The following is a 16,948-nucleotide window of genomic DNA, read 5'->3' as shown; positions in this document are numbered from 1 at the left end:
CTTCAGCCCTTCTCAAGTGTTCCTGGATCTGGTCTTATAAGCCAAGAACATCTACAAAAGGGCTGCAGCTAATATTATACTTAATGGTGAAATATTTAAAAATTTTTCCCCTAAAATAGGGGAACAGGCAAACATATAATCTCTTACCACTTCTATTCAACATTGTACTAGAAATTCTAGCTAGCATAATGGGCAAGAAAAAGAAATAAAAGGCATAAAGATAGGAAAAAAAAAGTAAAACTGTTATTATTTGCAGAAGACATAACTTGTGTATGAAAAATGTACGGAATACACACACACAAAAAGCCCAAATCGGTAAGTGACTTTAGAAAGGTCAAGGATAGAAAGTCAATATAAAAAATTATTCCATCCTATATACTATTTAAAAACAATTGGAGAATGAAAATTGAAATATACTGTTTACAATAGCATCAAAAATATCACATACAAAGGATAAATCTAACTAAATATTTGCGGGATAGCTACACTGAAAATGACAAAACATTGCTGAGAGAAACTTAAAAATTCTTAAAGAAATGGAGACAAAATAGAAATTGAGATATACTGTGTTCATAGATGGTTAGACTCAATGTTGATCTATAGATTAATTTAATCCCTATAAAAATCCAACAGATTTCTTTGAGGAAGTAGACAAGCTGATTCTAAAATTTAAGTGGAAATGCAGAAAGGGTCTAGAGTAGCCAAAAACAATCTTGGAGGAATTAAGTTGGAGGAATTAAACTATTTTAATTAGGACTTACTATAAGGCTAGAGTATTCAAGGGAGTGTGGAGTTAGAAAAAGTAGAGACAAATAGATGAATGAAATAAATTAGAAATTTTGAAATCCACCAACATATATGGTTAACTGACTTTTTACAACGGTCCCAGGTCAATACAGTGTGGAGGGGAAAGTTTCTTTAACAAGTATTGCTGGGACAACTGGATATCCATATAAAATAAACGAACCTCAACCTCTAGCTCACTCCACACATAAAAATTAATTTGAGAGGGGTCATAGAGCTAAATGTAAAACCCACAACCATAAAGTTTCTGTTGGGTTGGCCAGAGAGTTCGTGCAGCTTTTAAGTAAAAATAAAAGACACATTTTTCATTTTCACCAAGAACTTTATTGAACAACGTATTCACCATTTTGTTCCACTACCTTCTGCCATTTTCCAGGCAACTTCATAATTCCATCTTCCTAAAACTTTTTGTCTTTTTGAGCAAAGAACTGTTCCAGGTGCCTTTTACAGGCTTGAAGGGAATTGAAATTTTTTCCATTAAGAGAATTTTGTAAAGACTGAAATAAATGGAAATCCAAAGCTGCAATGTCTGGTGAATACTGCAGATGAATCAGAACTTCCCAGCCAAGCTGTAACAGTTTTTGCCTGGTCATCAAAGAAACATGTGGTCTTCTTGCATTATCCTGATGGAAGATTATGTGTTTTCTCTTGACTAACTCTGGACGCATTTCATCGAGGGCCACTTTCAGTTGGTCTAATTGGGAGCAGTACTTGTTGGAATTAATCATTTGGTTTTCCGGGAGGAGATCATAATAGAGGACTCCCTTCCAATCCCACCATATACACAACATCACCTTCTTTGGATGAAGACTGGCCTTTGGTGTGGTTGGTGGTGGTTCATTTCGCTTGCCCCATGATATCTTCCTTTCCATATTATTGTACAGTATCCACTTTTCATTGCCCGTCACAATTTGTTTTAAAAACGGAACATTTTCATTATGTTTCAGTAGAGAATCGCATGCAGAAATACGGTCAAGAAGGTTTTTTTCTGCTTAATTTATGTGGAACCTAAACATCAAAGCTATTAACATAACCAAGCTGGTGCAAGTGATTTTCAACGCTTGATTTGGATATTTTGAGTTTGTCGGCTATCTCCTGCGTGGTATAACATTGATTGCTCTCAATTAATGTCTCAATTTGATCACTATCAACTGGTCTACCTGACCGTGGAGCATTGTCCAGAGAGAAATCTCCAGCATGAAACTTCACAAACCACTTTGACATGTTCGATCAGTCACAGCACCTTCTCCATATACTGCACAAATCTTTTTTGTGTGTGTTTCAGTTGCGTTTTTACCTTTCTTGAAATAAGAAAGCATAATATGCCAAAAATGTTGCTTTTTTTCTTCTATCTTCAATATTAAAGTGGCTACACAAAAATTCACCAATTTTGATAAGTTTTTTTTAAATGCACGCTGATATGACAGCTCTCACAATACAATCTAACAAAATTGTTTCAAATGATGTTAAAGGCAACTAAGTGCTACTAGAGCCATCTTACAGAAAAAAACAAACAAACTCTTTGGCCAACCCAATATATAAGACAGAGGAAAATATCTTTGTGACCTTGAGGTAGGCAGAGGTTGTTTGGACAGGACACAAAAAGCAGTAACCATAGAGGGGAATATGTATAAATTAGACTCATGAAATTTAACATTTTCATGCAACTAAGAGTTCGCATGCCGCAACTAAGACCCGGCACAGCCAAAATAAATAAATAAATAAATAAATTTTAAAAAGGAAAGTTAACATTTTCTGATACCAAAAGGAACTATTAAGAAAACAAATAGAGGGCTCCCCGGGCTCCCCTGGTGGCGCAATGGTTAACAATCCGCGTGCCAATGCAGGGGACACGGGTTCGAGCCCTGGTCTGGGAAGATCCCACATGCCGCGGAGCAACTAAGCCCGTGCGCCACAACTACTGAAGCCCGCACGCCTAGAGCCCGTGCTCCACAACAAGAGAAGCCACCGCAATGAGAAGCCCCCGCACCGCAACGAAGACCCAACGCAGCCAAAAATAAATAAATAAAATAAATTTATTTTAAAAAAAAAGAAAGAAAACAAATAGGCAGGGAATGGGAACATATACTACAGTACATAAAAAGATAAACAACTCAAAAATGGCAAAAGATTTAAGCATAACGCTTCACAAAAGAAGGCATAAAAATGGCCAATAAGCACATGAAAAATTACTGAACAGCACTAGTCTTAGATATGACACCCAAAGCATAGGCAACCAAGGAAAAAATAGATAAGTGGGACTTCATCAAAATTAAACCTTTTGTGCTTCAGAGGATATTATCAAGAAAGTGAAAAGACAACTCACAGAATGGGAGAAAATGTTTGCATATCATATATTGGATAAGGAACTCATATCTAGAACATACAAATAACTCTTACAACTCGATGATAAAAAGACAACTAACCCCATTAAAAATTGAATAGAGGGCTTCCCTGGTGGCGCAGTGGTTGAGAGTCTGCCTGCCGACGCAGGGGATGCGGGTTCGTGCCCCGGTCCGGGAAGATCCCACATGCTGCAGAGCGGCTGGGCCCGTGAGCCATGGCCGCTGAGCCTGCGCGTCCAGAGCCTGTGCTCCGCAATGGGAGAGGCCACAACAGTGAGAGGCCCGCGTACCGCAATTAAAAAAAAAAAAAAAAAAAAATTGAATAGATATTTCTTCAAAGAAGATTCACAAATGACCTATAAGCACATGAAAATATGCTCAACATTGTTAGCCATCAGGGAAATGCAAGTCAAAACCAAAATGAGATACTTCATACCCATTAGGATGGCTATATTCAATACGACAAATAAAAAGTATTGGTGTGGATTTGGAGAAATTGAAATCCTGCTGCTGGGAATGGAAAATGGTGCAGCCTCTTTTGAAAACAGTTTGGCAGCTCCTCAGAAAGTTAAACATGGAGCTGCCATCTGATCCAGCAATTTCACATCCAGGTCTATCCCCAAGAGAAATGAAAACATATGTCCGCACAAAAACTGGTACACAAATATTCATAGCAGCTTTATTCATAACAGCCCCACAGTGGAAGCAACCTAAAATGTCCATGAACTGACTAATGGATAAATTAGATGTAGAACGTCTTTACAGCAGTAGAAAAGAATGCAGTACTGGCACGTACCACGACATGGATGAACCTTGACAATATCATGCTAAGTGAAAGAAACCACTCAACAAAGAACCATATATGTATGACCCCACTTACATTAACTGTCCAGAATAGCAAAATCTATAGAAACAGGAAGTAGGTTAGTGGTTGCCTAAGGCTTGGAGGGGGCAATGGGGAGGTTGTGTGACCTTGCCGCTCCAAGCATGGCTTTGGGTGTCCCACTCTAAGCAGCCCAGCGAAGGTGCGGTAGGCTTCCCTGGGAAGCCATGATCTGCCTGGAAGAGGAGTCCTCCAGGTGTGTGGGTAGGGAGGGTGGCCCACTCCTGGAGCTTTCCCGGGCTTTCAGGAAGAAGCAGACTTGTGAGGCAAGGTTACTTCTCCCTTTTTCACCTCACGTGGTTGTTGGCTACAACGTCAGCTGCCATGTCTGTCAGGACAGTCCCTCTGTTGACTCTGACATGGCCAGGGCAAGGGTTTAGAAATGTAGGGGCACACTCTGCATGCTGGTCATTCTGACAGTTTACTAGTGTCTGTCTGCTTCCTGGACTCAGGCTGAAGCCTCCAGAGTCCATGTTCTGAAGACCCTGGCAGCCCAGGCATTATGATACTGCATTGCTTTGAGGCCAACCACATCATACCCTTGTAGGTTTCAGTTTCTTTCCCTGTGGGCAGTAGGCAGGGGGGTGACACAGTAGATGACTCTGCTGGGCAAATAAGCTGACACTTAGAAGTATGGAAAATAGCAAGATTCCAGAGCCTGTTCCTTTCTCTTCCAACTCTAGTCCCAGCTTCATCTCTGACTTGCTCTTTTAATGCTGTCCCTCAGTTTCTTGTCTGTGAAATGGGAACAAGCAGACTTAAATTATCATATACTTCCCTCGTAGGTGGGAGGTCAATAAGTATCTAGCTGTGGTCTCCCAGGGGTTTGGGGAAAGGATGAGGGCCCCTGTGATAGGCTTTCTGCATATGTGTGACCTTTGTCCCAAGAAATCTCGTGATGCTCATGAATACCTGCTTATGACATGGATAGGCCCCAGCACTGGACACAGTTTGGGCCTCCCTTTTCCCTTTCCTTGTTTAGGGAGAGGGAGCTTGGGGACACATGCGTGGGATCATGGCACATTAGACTGCAGAAGGAAAGAGGAAGATGGAGTTGCAGCTTAGTGGTGGGGACTCGTGCTTGGGTAACACCTCCCTTGAGGATCTGTGACTGTCCCGAGTCAGATGTCAGACGGGGCTGGAGGAGGAGTATGTTCACAGATCTTCATGCAACCTGGACAGCCCACTTGACAGTCCCTTCCTTTTGCCCTCTGGGGTCCCTGTAAGGAGAGGCCAGCAACATCTGTAAGGTCTGAGCCTGGGGAGGTCAGGCTTATAGAAGGACCAGCTGTGAGCCTCATAGGTGCTCAGGGACATCAGGCCTGTCTCCTGCCCCAACTCCCCCCTGGTCTGTCCCTCCTTACTTCCTCCTTCCTTGTTCTTTTATGTAGATCTAAGCCAAACCTTGGATGTACGTAAGTAAAGATAATACATTCCCTTCACCTAAGGTCCTACTCAGTGATGCCAGAAACTTGGCCCATCTCTTCCCCCATGACTAACGAATACCCAAGCTTTCTCCCAGCCACTGTTGCTTCAGCCCCTCAGATCCTGAGGGGACCTCAGGACAAACAAGCACACTGAGACAAGGTATGACCCAACTAGCCCCACAATGCCATCCACATTTCCCATGGCATTGTGACATCAGGGCAAGAGGCCAGAGCTGTATAAACTGTCCTCACAACCGTGACCTCAGGCTTTCCCATGGGATCTGGCAATGTGGAGGAGGGATGGAAGCCAATGCCCACATGTGGCCTGGGATTTGCCCCAACCTGTCCTCTGTGCAGAGAGAAGGGGCAGGAGCCTCCTGGGCTGTGGGCTCTTCCCTGTCTCATGGTCCAAGCTGAGTCACAGGCAGCAGACAGCCAGGAGAGCTAGCAATCAGTGGACTCCCTTCCTCCTGCCTGGAGGAGTGGGGACCATGCTGCTCTGCCTTCTGGGTACCCACTGGCTTCTGGGGGAGATCAAGTGAAACAAGGGATGGGGCCCCCACACCCCCATAAATATATTGGTTCCCTCATTAAGTGAATGTGGAGCGCCAAACCACGTGGTCCCAGGCACAGTGGTAAGTGCTGAGGTCATAAGGAGGTCCTGCCCTGGGGCGGTTCACCATAGTGGAGGAGATCCTTGTAACTGGCTGATGGAGTTTAGCACAGGGTGCTATGGACTCCAGAGGAGAGGCACACGCCAGACCAGCATGGGAGAATCAGGGAAGACTTCCTAGAGGAGATGGCAGTGCTAAGCTTCAAGGGGCCACTGGGATGGATGATGTGGAGAAGGGCAGTTCTAGGACAAGTTTAGAGGCTCAGAAGAGGGAGAGAGACTCAAAACTGACACTCTGCTAACTAGGACCTGGAACATGCTCCTCCAGGGCCCCAGGCCAGAGAGATGGTGCGAGGTCTTGTGCTGTGTGACCCTGGTTGAGGAAAGGCTGGTGCACTTGTCCAGCCAACTCCCTGTATAACCACACGTCTGTGTATCTATACCATCCCTGGAGCTCTGAGCTACCTCTCTGCAGCCCTTCTCCCCCAGATTCTGCCCGTCAGGCACAGAACAGCAGTGTGTGTGTGTGTGTGTGTGTGTGTGTGTGTGTGTGTGTGTGTGTGTGTGTGTGTGCGTGTGTGTGTGTGTGCGTGCGTGCGTGCGTGTGTGTGTGTGCGTGGACGCTCGTGCGTGCGTGTACGCACATAGTTGCATGTGCAGCTGTGAGTACCGGAGGAGGGGCCTCTACCAAGTAATTACTACCTGTCTCTGGAAACTGGGGCTATGTCTGCAGATCAGCGTGAGTGCTACTGGGAACAGTTCATGTCTCTGGTCAGAGTGTGACCTAGGGACTGACAATCTGGGCAGGCGAGACCTGGGGACCAAGGTCTTAGGACCAGGGTCACTGACAACCCGGGTAGGTGAGGTCTGGGGACAGAGATCACGGGACCAGAGCCAGGCCTGGCGATTTCTGTGGTGACCTGACCTTCTGCAGGGGATCTTCCCCAAGCCCGGGAAGGCATCCCACACCTAAGCATTTCATCTATGGTGGGCAGCAGAGAGGACGGGCACATACAGGCCCAGGGCCTCCAATAACAAATACGTGAGCTGAAAGGAAAGTCTTTCTTGCCCTGACTCTGTTCTGAGCTGAATGGGGAGGAGAGGGGTTTGCCCCAGCCTTGCTTTTGTGGTCAGAGAGAAGTGTACCCCCATTTGCTTCGTACAGTGGCTAAGTGCCCGAAAGGAGTCTCACTGTCTTCCAGAATTCCGAACCAGTGTGCCCTCTCTCCTACAGGTGGAAGGTTTGGGGCCTTAGCCATTCCATGCCCTTCGCCCCCTCTTTGGCTTCTCTCCTCCCTCTCCCTCCCTCCTTGCTGCTCCCTGCAGGTCCCTGTCCGTACTCACCCCCAACAAGGCACCCTTTCCCCAGCTGATGCAGCCTGTAGCCTCATGCACCCAGGCAGCACAGACAGCCTTCTCTCCCCTGCCCTTCCCTTTGCCTGACAGTAACCTCTTCCACAGCTGATGTCACCCTGCTTTGCACTGACACAGCAGCTGAGCTGGGCACAGCAGGGCTGCAAGGTCCAGAGGGCAGCTGGCTGTATGCAGAGCCAAGATTCCCTCCGTGCCCCCTACCCCCAGCCTTTCCCAGCCAAGAGTCTGCTGCTCTCCCTCTGGGCCAGTTCCATCCTCGGAGCCAGTGTATCCACCTGGGGATTGAGTGTTGACGGAGGCTTCACAGTGCCCAGTGGAAGGCCAATTCTCTGTTCTGAAGGGGACAGGGGTGGAGAATGGAGCCAGAGTTCTGGTCCTGCCCCTGGGGAGCTCACAGCTTTCCAAGAGAAACAGGACAAAGCACAAGAGCTAACCAGGCGGGATCATATCTGTCGACGGCAGAATATAAACATACCATACATATTAAGTGGGGTATGGGTTCAGGAAAGGGAGAGGGGCCCTTCCTAACCGAAGTGCCCCTAGCATTGATTAGAAGAAGAGGATGGGCCTGAGACAAACACATTTAGCATTTTTTTTAAGTGTCTACTGCTGTGCACTGGGCTAGGTGCTCTGACAAACTACTAATATTTATTGCCATATTTAACCTTCTTTTTCAAGGCTCAGAAAAGCTGTGCCCGTCTGGGGCTGTCGGGGTGGAGGATGATGTGGTGGGAATGTATCACCTACCTCTGCTGGGTGTGTGGTAGATACTTCATAGATTTGTCTAGTAAGAAGTGCTTTGCCAAGCACAGAACAATCGTGCTAAGCAGAGAGTGGGAATGAGTTGTGCTGGTCCTGCTTTTCCCAACCCCTACCTGAAAAGGGAAAATCCTACACTTGCCCCCAGCTTTGCCTTTGACGTCTAGGTGTAAATAATGTAATCAGGGTGGATTTCCAGGCTAGTTCTCTGCTGCTCCCAGGCCAGGGGTTGGCTGGATGCCCTTTTAAAGCCCAGAGTTATTTCCTTCTATTTCCCTAAGGGACTCTGGGTTTGCAATGTCATCTGGCCCAGACATGCTCTTGCAGAATCCTTGGTTTCCCCATGTGCTCCTTTCAGGCAGCAGCCCAGAGAGCCAGCTGTATTCATCCCATCCCTGCCAGGCCTGTCTTTCAGCTGAGGACCAGCCAGGGGGATGGAGGCGCCAAACCCAGACAGAGTTCCGCACACAGCGGTCCCCTTGGCCCAAAGAGCACTCAGGGCGCCCTCAGTGGCTATTGACTCAGTCAGTCCCTGTCGTGCCAAGCACCCAGCAGTCTTCTTTCCTAACACCCTTCTTACCAAACTTGTGCTTTCCATGGGCAAATGCCAACTTCTTCTTCCTGACCCCCAAGAGCTACCTGGGCCTCTTGACCACGTGAAAAAGCTATGGCTGCCCTGTTATATACTTGGCCTTGGCTAAGGCCAGAACCATACTGCCAACTCTGGGGCCAGAGGAGGGTCACCCAAGACAGCAGGACCCCAGGAAAGGGATGGGGCCTGGTGCTGGCCAAACGCTTCCTGCCAGGGCAGGCTGGCACCTGGGCCTGTGAGTCAGGGCTGAGGCCAACACCCAGCTAATCCCATTACCTCCTTCACTTTTCAGGGCTTATAAGCAAGAGGGCGGCAAAGGCAGGGCTTGGAAAAAGTCGGGCTTTCTTGGGAGGGTGCAGGTGCCTGGATCCATCCAGGAGAGCAGAGAGTCAGATGCAGTGAATGGGAGGAGTCTGTTCTCGGGTCTCTGGGGGGTGGGGTTGGAAGGTGGGGAGTAAAGTCAGCACAGAGGTGTGAGGTGGGGATTGAATTGCCTCCCTGAGAGGTGGGGAACACAGGTGGCCCTTGGTGGAGACTCCTGAGGGCTGAGGTTACTCCTTCTCCAAAGGAAGGTGTGGAGGCCATGAGAACAGGCCTTACGGACCTCCACTGCTGGTGGAGTAGTTGACCAAGAGCCTCCACCTGGGCCACTTCTAGGTGTGCAGCCTGGGAACCTCCAATTCCTAGGAGCAGCCCAGCCAATAATTGAGCTCAGAAGGGATATTAAGGCAGCCCCTTTCCTGGGAGACACAGAATTCTCCTGGTGGTTTATTTTGGCTCCTTGAAGGTCCTGGCAAACCTTTCTTAGACTAACTATACTACAGGAATCCACCCAACTTTCCTACCCTCTCTCCTTCATTCGGGGTCAGACTTACAGTCTGGTCTGACAACTCTCCCAGCCTTCCTAGGCTCACTCCCTGTCTTCACTCACAGGCGTTTCCCCCACTAAAAACCTTTGCACCTTTATCCAGTCATGGCTACTGCTTCTCAAAAGACCCAGGTTAACTCAGAAAGCTACTGTGTCTCCAGAATGATAAATCCCTGTGGGTTAGGACCGGTTAGCAGGGCCAGAACCTTTAGAATTACCCAGAAGAGAAGAATAAGTAACAGGAAGGAGCAGGGGAGAGAAACAGTCCCTAGGTTGGAGACCCTCTGAGCGCATAGGCTTCCAAACTGGTTTTGTCTGCACTTAAACTAACAGGAGACAGGGTGAGGGTCCTGCTGCCACCTGGTGGAAATTTTAGGCAAAGCACCATTGCACCTTTCCACTCTTCTGTGATTCTGCTCAAGAGGGTGGGAGTGGAGAATTTATTCTGGGGTTTGGGGTCCTCTCTCCCTCATTAACAGCATAAATCAGAGGAACTGAATTCCAAACTTTGCACTCAAACGTTTATCCTTTAAAATCATCACCATAGTTGTACATGTCTGTGTAGATGCTAAAAATCATTGGCTGTACACTTCAAATGGGTGAACTGTATGGTCTGTGAATTATATCTCAATAAAGCTGTTTTTAAAATTCAGCACCATAAAAGGAGTTGGAATGAACTGAAACTTTTATTTTTTTTTATTTTATTTTGTATTGGAGTATAGTTGATCTACAATGTTGTATTAGTTCAGGTGTATGAACTGAAGCTTTTCGAACATGAAGATGAGGATGGTGGGTTTCGGTTTCTTGGGACATCCCCAAACAGATATGCAAGAAGGTCACACAGCAGGTACTCAGTAAATACTTAGTAAATTACGTGTGCGGTTAAATGGAGCCGCTTCTTTCATTGCCTCACCACCCACACCTTAACCTCTACACCCCGACTCCTCCAAATCAGGCATCTCCAGCCTCCTCACTTTTCAAGGTCTCCTGAGAGATTCTAGTCTAAACATCCAAAAGCTTTTATCGGAACCCATGACCTTTTAGCACCATTTGATACTGTCCATCAGCACCCTCTTCTTAAAACACTCCTCCTCTGGCTTTTGTGTCCTCAAAATCCCTGTCCCTCCTCCTGTCTCTAATGACTCTCTCTCCCTTTTGGCCCCTCTTCCTCCAGCTCCTTAAGCCCTTTTCTCTCTTTGTTCAATCCAATCCTTTGGCAATCTTGACTGTTCCTGTGGGTCCAATAAACACTTTGAGCCACAAGATTCCCACATCGCTCTCCCCAGTCTTTATTACCCTCTCGAACTCTAACCCAAATTGTTCAATGGCCTCTCAGATTTTCATCATCTTAACACTTCAGAGTCAAATATACCTAAAGCTGAATTCCTCACCTTCCTACTGAAACCCGCTCCTTTTGATCCTTCTCCTCAGCCCCCTTTTAATAGCATCACCACCCTTCCAGTTGTCCAGGTTTGAGACCTTAGAGGTACTTTTGATTTCTCTCCCTTGCACCCCACATCCAACCAGGTGCGTTATAATCCCAACAGGTTCTGCCTATGAGATTTCTCATATATCTTGCCGTTCCTTTCTATTCTTATTTCACCGAAGGAAATTCAGGCTTTCATTATCTGTCCCTGAACTAGCACAGCAACCTTCCAACTGATTTTCTTGCTTCCAATTTCTCCCCAAACCAACCCATCCTGTTGTCACACTATTTTTCATAAAATATAGCTTTAATTTCATTACTCTGTTCAGATGCTTCCTTTGTCTTTCTGTTGCCTAATGAATTAAATGTCTGGTATCTGAGGCCTTCCATATTTTCTCCCAACTCTCTTTCCAGGCTTCCTATTCTCCACCCAATGTGGGATTGTTCTTCCAAAAGAGGCTTACTTCCAAGTTCCCACCTGCCTCCCTTTGTACACTCTGCTGCCCCTGCATGATGACACACAGGAAGTCATTATCACTGTAGTCAGACCCAATTCGGAAGCCTAATGCCACCGTAAGTTCTCTCTCTGATCCTCAATTTCTTCCACCCATAAAATGGAGATAATGAAAAGCTATCCCATAAGATTGTGTGAGAATTAACTGAGATAATACACAGTAAAGTGTCTGGCATGTGGGTGGTTAATAAATAGTAACTATACTTTATTACTGTCTCTTAAAATATTATCCATCCTTCACATTCCATCTCAATGCCATTTCGTTCAAAATTCCTTTCTTGACCTTCCCGCTTCCAAACCCAATCTCCTCCCTTCCTCTGTTAGATGCTGGACTTCTCATTACATTACTTATCATTGTAGCTATTTTCATACCTGTCACACATTTCGCTCATATTCTTCCCCAACTGTAATCTCCAAGGAAGTAGCAATTAGGCTTAGAGCAAGCCGGTGATAAGCAAATCTATTGCATGATGACTCCCATGTCAAGAAATGAACTGTACTGATATTTCGCTGACGGGGAGAGCTAGTGTGGTGAGGGCAACCAGCCAAGAGGTTCTCTGAGTCTCAAATGAAAATGAACCTCAGGTCTCTATGAACATAACTACTGACAACCTCAGGTGTCTATGAACATAACTACTGACAACCTCAGGTCTCTATGAACATAACTACTGGCTTTTAAAAAATTATTATTTTTTCCAAATATGAAAGTACTCATAATCATTGTAGAAAAAAATCAGCAAAATAAAAAGCATCTATAATCTCACCATCCAGAGCTACTGCTACTAAATTTTTTATTCTTCAATATTACTCCTTTTTTTCTGATGCATCTCTCTAAGTATATACACAGGAAATTTGGATTCTGTAGATGTATAGGCCAGAATTTTCATATAACATATATTGAGCATTTTCTATGACATTAACTATTATTCAAAAATGTCGTTAATTTCTGCACAAAAATCCATTATGTGAATGTGTCTTAATTTATTTAATCTTTTCTTTTTTTCTATTGTTGGATATTTGGGCTTCCTCTTTTTTAGCTTTTTCTTTTTTTTTTAAACTGTTATCAATCATGCTGATAGAAATACCAAGACAGAGTTCTAGATTTGGGATTACAGGGCCAGTGGAATAAAAGAAAAGAAAGCTCTTGGTTCTGAATTCCTGTTCAGGAATTTTTTTTTAAATTTTGAAATACAATTGACCTTTATTGAGTTATGATTGCCATACAAAAAGCTGTACTTATTTAATGTGTACAACTTGGTGAGTTTGGCGATAAGTATACACCTTTAAAACCATCACCTCAGGAAATTTTAATCAATTTGTAGTTTCACCAGCTACTCTAGCTCTTTTATTCATTTGTCTGTTTTTCAGAGTTTGAAGAGATAACCAATTTCAGGAGTGAAAAACTGGTTGGATCTGTGTCTTTGGAAAGACCCCTGAGGCTTGTGTAATTCAAGCTTAGCTCAACTCACATTCCAGTGACCATGCAGGGATAAAGATCACTGTACGTTTTAACATTTCTTGCAGTGTTGTAACTTTCTCCTTGTTTGGTCTTTTAACTCAGTCTGTTTCCTTGTGCATACTTTGCTGCAGGGACAAGATGGGGGAAGAGAGATAGAAATCATCATTCTATTCCTCACTGGCCTCAGAAAGTTAGGTCTCCTGCCGTATAGCCACACAGCACTTTTGCTTCTCCCTTGCAGCACTTTTTATGATTATAAATCATCAATTATTTGTGTATTTGTTTAATGTTTATCTTCTTCACCAGAATGTAAGTTTCATGAGACAGGGGCCCTGATGGTCTCATTTACTGCTTCATCCCCAAAGTGTAGCATAATCCCTACCTATATTCGGCACTCAGTAAACATCTACAGAATGAATTACCATTGGAATGAGGACTCAGGATGGAAGAATATGTGTCTTCCGTAATGGGGCTCTCAGAGGCGGGGACAAGGAGGTGTCTTGGGTGCTTGCCCTGAAACCCTGAGGTGATGCTGGAAGAGCGAGCCCTGGGGAATCTGCCCTGGTGCTCCAGTCTCCCCTCCTCACAGGCTTGGGACTTTCAGTCAACAGTGCCTCATTGTGAAATTTGGTGAGTGGCTCCGAGGGGAAGAAGAATTGCGTTCTCTCATGTCCTCTTCCCTGAGCCTCTCTATCCTCCATCCCTTTTCCCTCTCATGCCTTTCTTTCTCCTGGTGTATCTCCTCGCCTTTCTTTCTAGGCTGGTATCTCCAGCTCACATGGAGCTCTTTCCTTCCCCACTCCACCCACTCCAGCAGGTGGCCTAACACTTCACACCAGCTACAGAACACTGCCTGCCACAGGGGGAGCTCTGCCTAGAAGGGATAATGCTGATGGATTATGTCAGGACACGTGAGCTCTCCGGATGACGGGACTACACTCAGCAAGAGGACATAATCATGGCCTCAGACCCATTTCCCAGGGCTTAGTCAACTGACAACTAACTTTCCTATTTTTGTTGGTGATATCATCTGTCTCCTACCACCTGGGTTTGATTGCCTCCCTCCATCTGTCCAATCTTCTGTAGAAGGTATGGACAGATGGACATTGATGTCCAGGAGGGTCCTCTAGAAATGGGAGGAAAGCTGAGGGTCTCATTCAAAGGGTTCTTTTTGGAGAGATGGAAGATACAAAGTGTATTCCAGAAGGACTTTGAAATCAGGGAGGTGGAAGGAAGGGAGAAAAAGGTTGAAGTGGGTCCTTTTGATGAGGAGATGGGTCACCTCCAGCCTCTCTGTGAGGTCCCTGGTGAAATAGAACAAAGGCTCTTTTCTTGCTGTCCTGGACTGGGACAGCTGCAACAGGACTTCATATACCTGGACCTTCCAACAGATCTGGCTTGCTCATTGTGGTGTATGGAGAAGCTGGGACTTGTGGTGGCCCCTGGTGCAGTGCTGTGGTGTCTGTTACATGAAAACAGGCAGGGGAGGAGTCCCTTCTGCTTAGCCTACTCAGGTTGTTTGCTTGGTCCACGATGTTTGTTGTTGAAGTCTTGTGCTACTCAAATTTCAGTATTTTTTTAAATAAATTTATTTATTTATTTGTTTGTTTTTGGCTGTGTTGGGTCTTTGTTGCTGCTTACGAGCTTTCTCTAGTTGCGGCGAGCGGGGGCTACTCTGTTGTGGTGCGTGGGTTTCTCATTGCGGTGGCTTCTCTTGTTGCGGATCATGGGCTCTAGGCACGCGGGCTTCAGTAGCTGTGGCTCGTGGGCTCTCGAGCGCAGGCTCAGTAGTTGTGGCACAGGGGCTTAGTTGCTCCGCGGCATGTGGGATCTTCCAGGGCCAGGGCTCAAACCCATGTCTCCTGCATTGGCAGGTGGATTCTTAACCACTGCGCCACCAGGGAAGGCCCGAATTTTGGTATTTTTACTATGCAGATGACTCTGGTGGTGAAGGTTAAGCTCTTATACCCAGGGTTCTTTCTTATAGATAAGTGATTTCTAGTGTCTTCCACTGAGAATCATTGCCATAGTGAGCCATTGTAACTTATAAAGTGTTTCCTACTGTTTATGTCTATTGGGGTGAAAAAGGTTGAGTCACTATGTAAAATACAGAAGGTGGTTTGCAGCTTGCTTCTCCCTGTAGAACCTGGACTGTCAATCTCCCCAGAGTTCCTTTCTCTAAAGTATGGAAAGTGTCCTATCCCAGAGGAAGTTCTATGGAAAACTTATAAGGAGATGGACCACAAGTTTCCATCTTATAGACTTTGATGTCTCCAGACTCTTTGTCAAGGCCTAGCAGATCCAGGTAGCACTGGAGAAGCTGGCTGGGATGGGGATGTTGTGAAAAGGGAGTACACTGGTGGTGGGAAGAGGATAACTCTCTTCCTGATGTCTGCATGAGGAGAGCATGTGACCAAAAAATTTATCCCACTGAAGCAATGGGACCAATTCACCAAGTGGTTAAGAGCCTTCATAACGAAGAGGTACTTTTGGTTTAGATGACTCACAAGGCTTGTCATGTGGTTATAAAACTCTTCTAAGAGGTGCTTTCATTCAAAGGCTACTTGTATAATACCCTCCACCTGAAATGCTACCATTCTATTCTGTTGATGTCATCTGAAATGAAATGGGTGTAGGCACAGAGAGTTCTGGGACCCTTGTCCTTCAGGGGCAATGACAACAGAGTCCTGGCTGAAGGTGTCTACCTTAACCATGAACTGCTGTGTGTGAGTGGAATGCACCAGGATGGATGCAATGGTATGATCATTAAATTTGTTGTGTGCTTTATAGTGTACAGAGTTTATAAAGACTTCTATATTCTATTTTAGTTTTAAAATAGTCCTTAAGGTCAACAGGGCTGGCCTTATTATCAACAATTTGCAGATAGGTAAAGAAAGTCTCAAAAGGGACTTGTCCAGAACCATCTGGTCAGTGTGTTGCTGAACAAAGAGTTAAACCCAGGAGTTCTGGTTTCAAGTTCAAGCATCTTGGGTTTTGCTACAGGACTCCCCTGAAATGAGCTGCCCTTTTTAACAGAGTGAAGTCAAGTGCCAATAGAAGCTGGAGGGCATGGAGAACTGCTGGCCATTAAATCATTAGGAGATCCCACTTTATTACCACATTTACAACTTCTTGAGTAAGACTAAACCTCTTAGGAACACAGAACATCTTTTGAGAATATTTCTCAAGCTCTGTTGCATAACCTGTGCCCCATGGGGGCATTATAGGTTGATCCTTACTTGGCGAGTGCTCAAGACGGAGCAGGGAAGAGCAATGTTGGCCAGGTAGGTGATCGTGACAGGTCACACACTGCTGGCCTTAAGCTCCCAGTGATACCGAGCAGTGCCCTGTGGGGCTCCTGGGTACAAAGCCTTTCTGTGTCCCCCATTTCTTTGATTATAGGATATAGTCTTCGTTCAGCCTCCTTGACCTTCCCCGAGTTCCAATGGGCAGATTCAAGCAGTTACTAATTAGGGAAGGGAGGGGGTGAGAGACCAGGGAGAAACAAACTGTCAAGAGAAACAGTAGTGCAGCCTTGGGGCAAGGTCCTGGTTCCCCATCAAGGATACACACAACAATATCTTTGAGCTGTTTTGCAGATACTGAAACCCCCTCCAGGTGGGAGAAATTAATGATTAATGATGGTATGCTGCCCACAGGCAGGTAGACCTCAGACCAGTTGGAACCTGAAGGTTGATGATGCTGACTCCTACTTACCTCACCACCAACCCATCAGGAGAATGTCCACAAGCTGATCACGGCCTCTTTGAACCATTACTGTAAAACTTCTCACTATCCTCTCCAAGAGGGACACATAGTTTTCAAGGGCAGGAGCACACTGTGTCCCCCTTTGCCTGGCAAAGCAATAAAGCTGTCCTTTTCAA

At 45.6% G+C, this 16,948-nt stretch overlaps 1 long non-coding RNA gene across 1 annotated transcript in view; it reads left to right on the top strand.

The window, feature by feature from the left end:
• LOC132506765 (uncharacterized) overlaps positions 1-16,948 on the top strand; it is a 20,390-nt gene extending 3,442 nt beyond the window's left edge. Inside the window, exon 3 of the long non-coding RNA XR_009535954.1 lies at positions 16,724-16,948. This is a non-coding gene — a long non-coding RNA (uncharacterized LOC132506765). The remainder of the gene's footprint in view (positions 1-16,723) is intronic.

Source organism: Lagenorhynchus albirostris, chromosome 16 (genome assembly GCF_949774975.1).
Source record: "Lagenorhynchus albirostris chromosome 16, mLagAlb1.1, whole genome shotgun sequence".
NCBI classification, from domain to species: Eukaryota; Metazoa; Chordata; class Mammalia; order Artiodactyla; family Delphinidae; genus Lagenorhynchus; species Lagenorhynchus albirostris.
The sequence above is the reverse complement of the archived record's forward strand: the minus strand, read 5'-3'. Positions and strand labels throughout refer to the sequence as shown.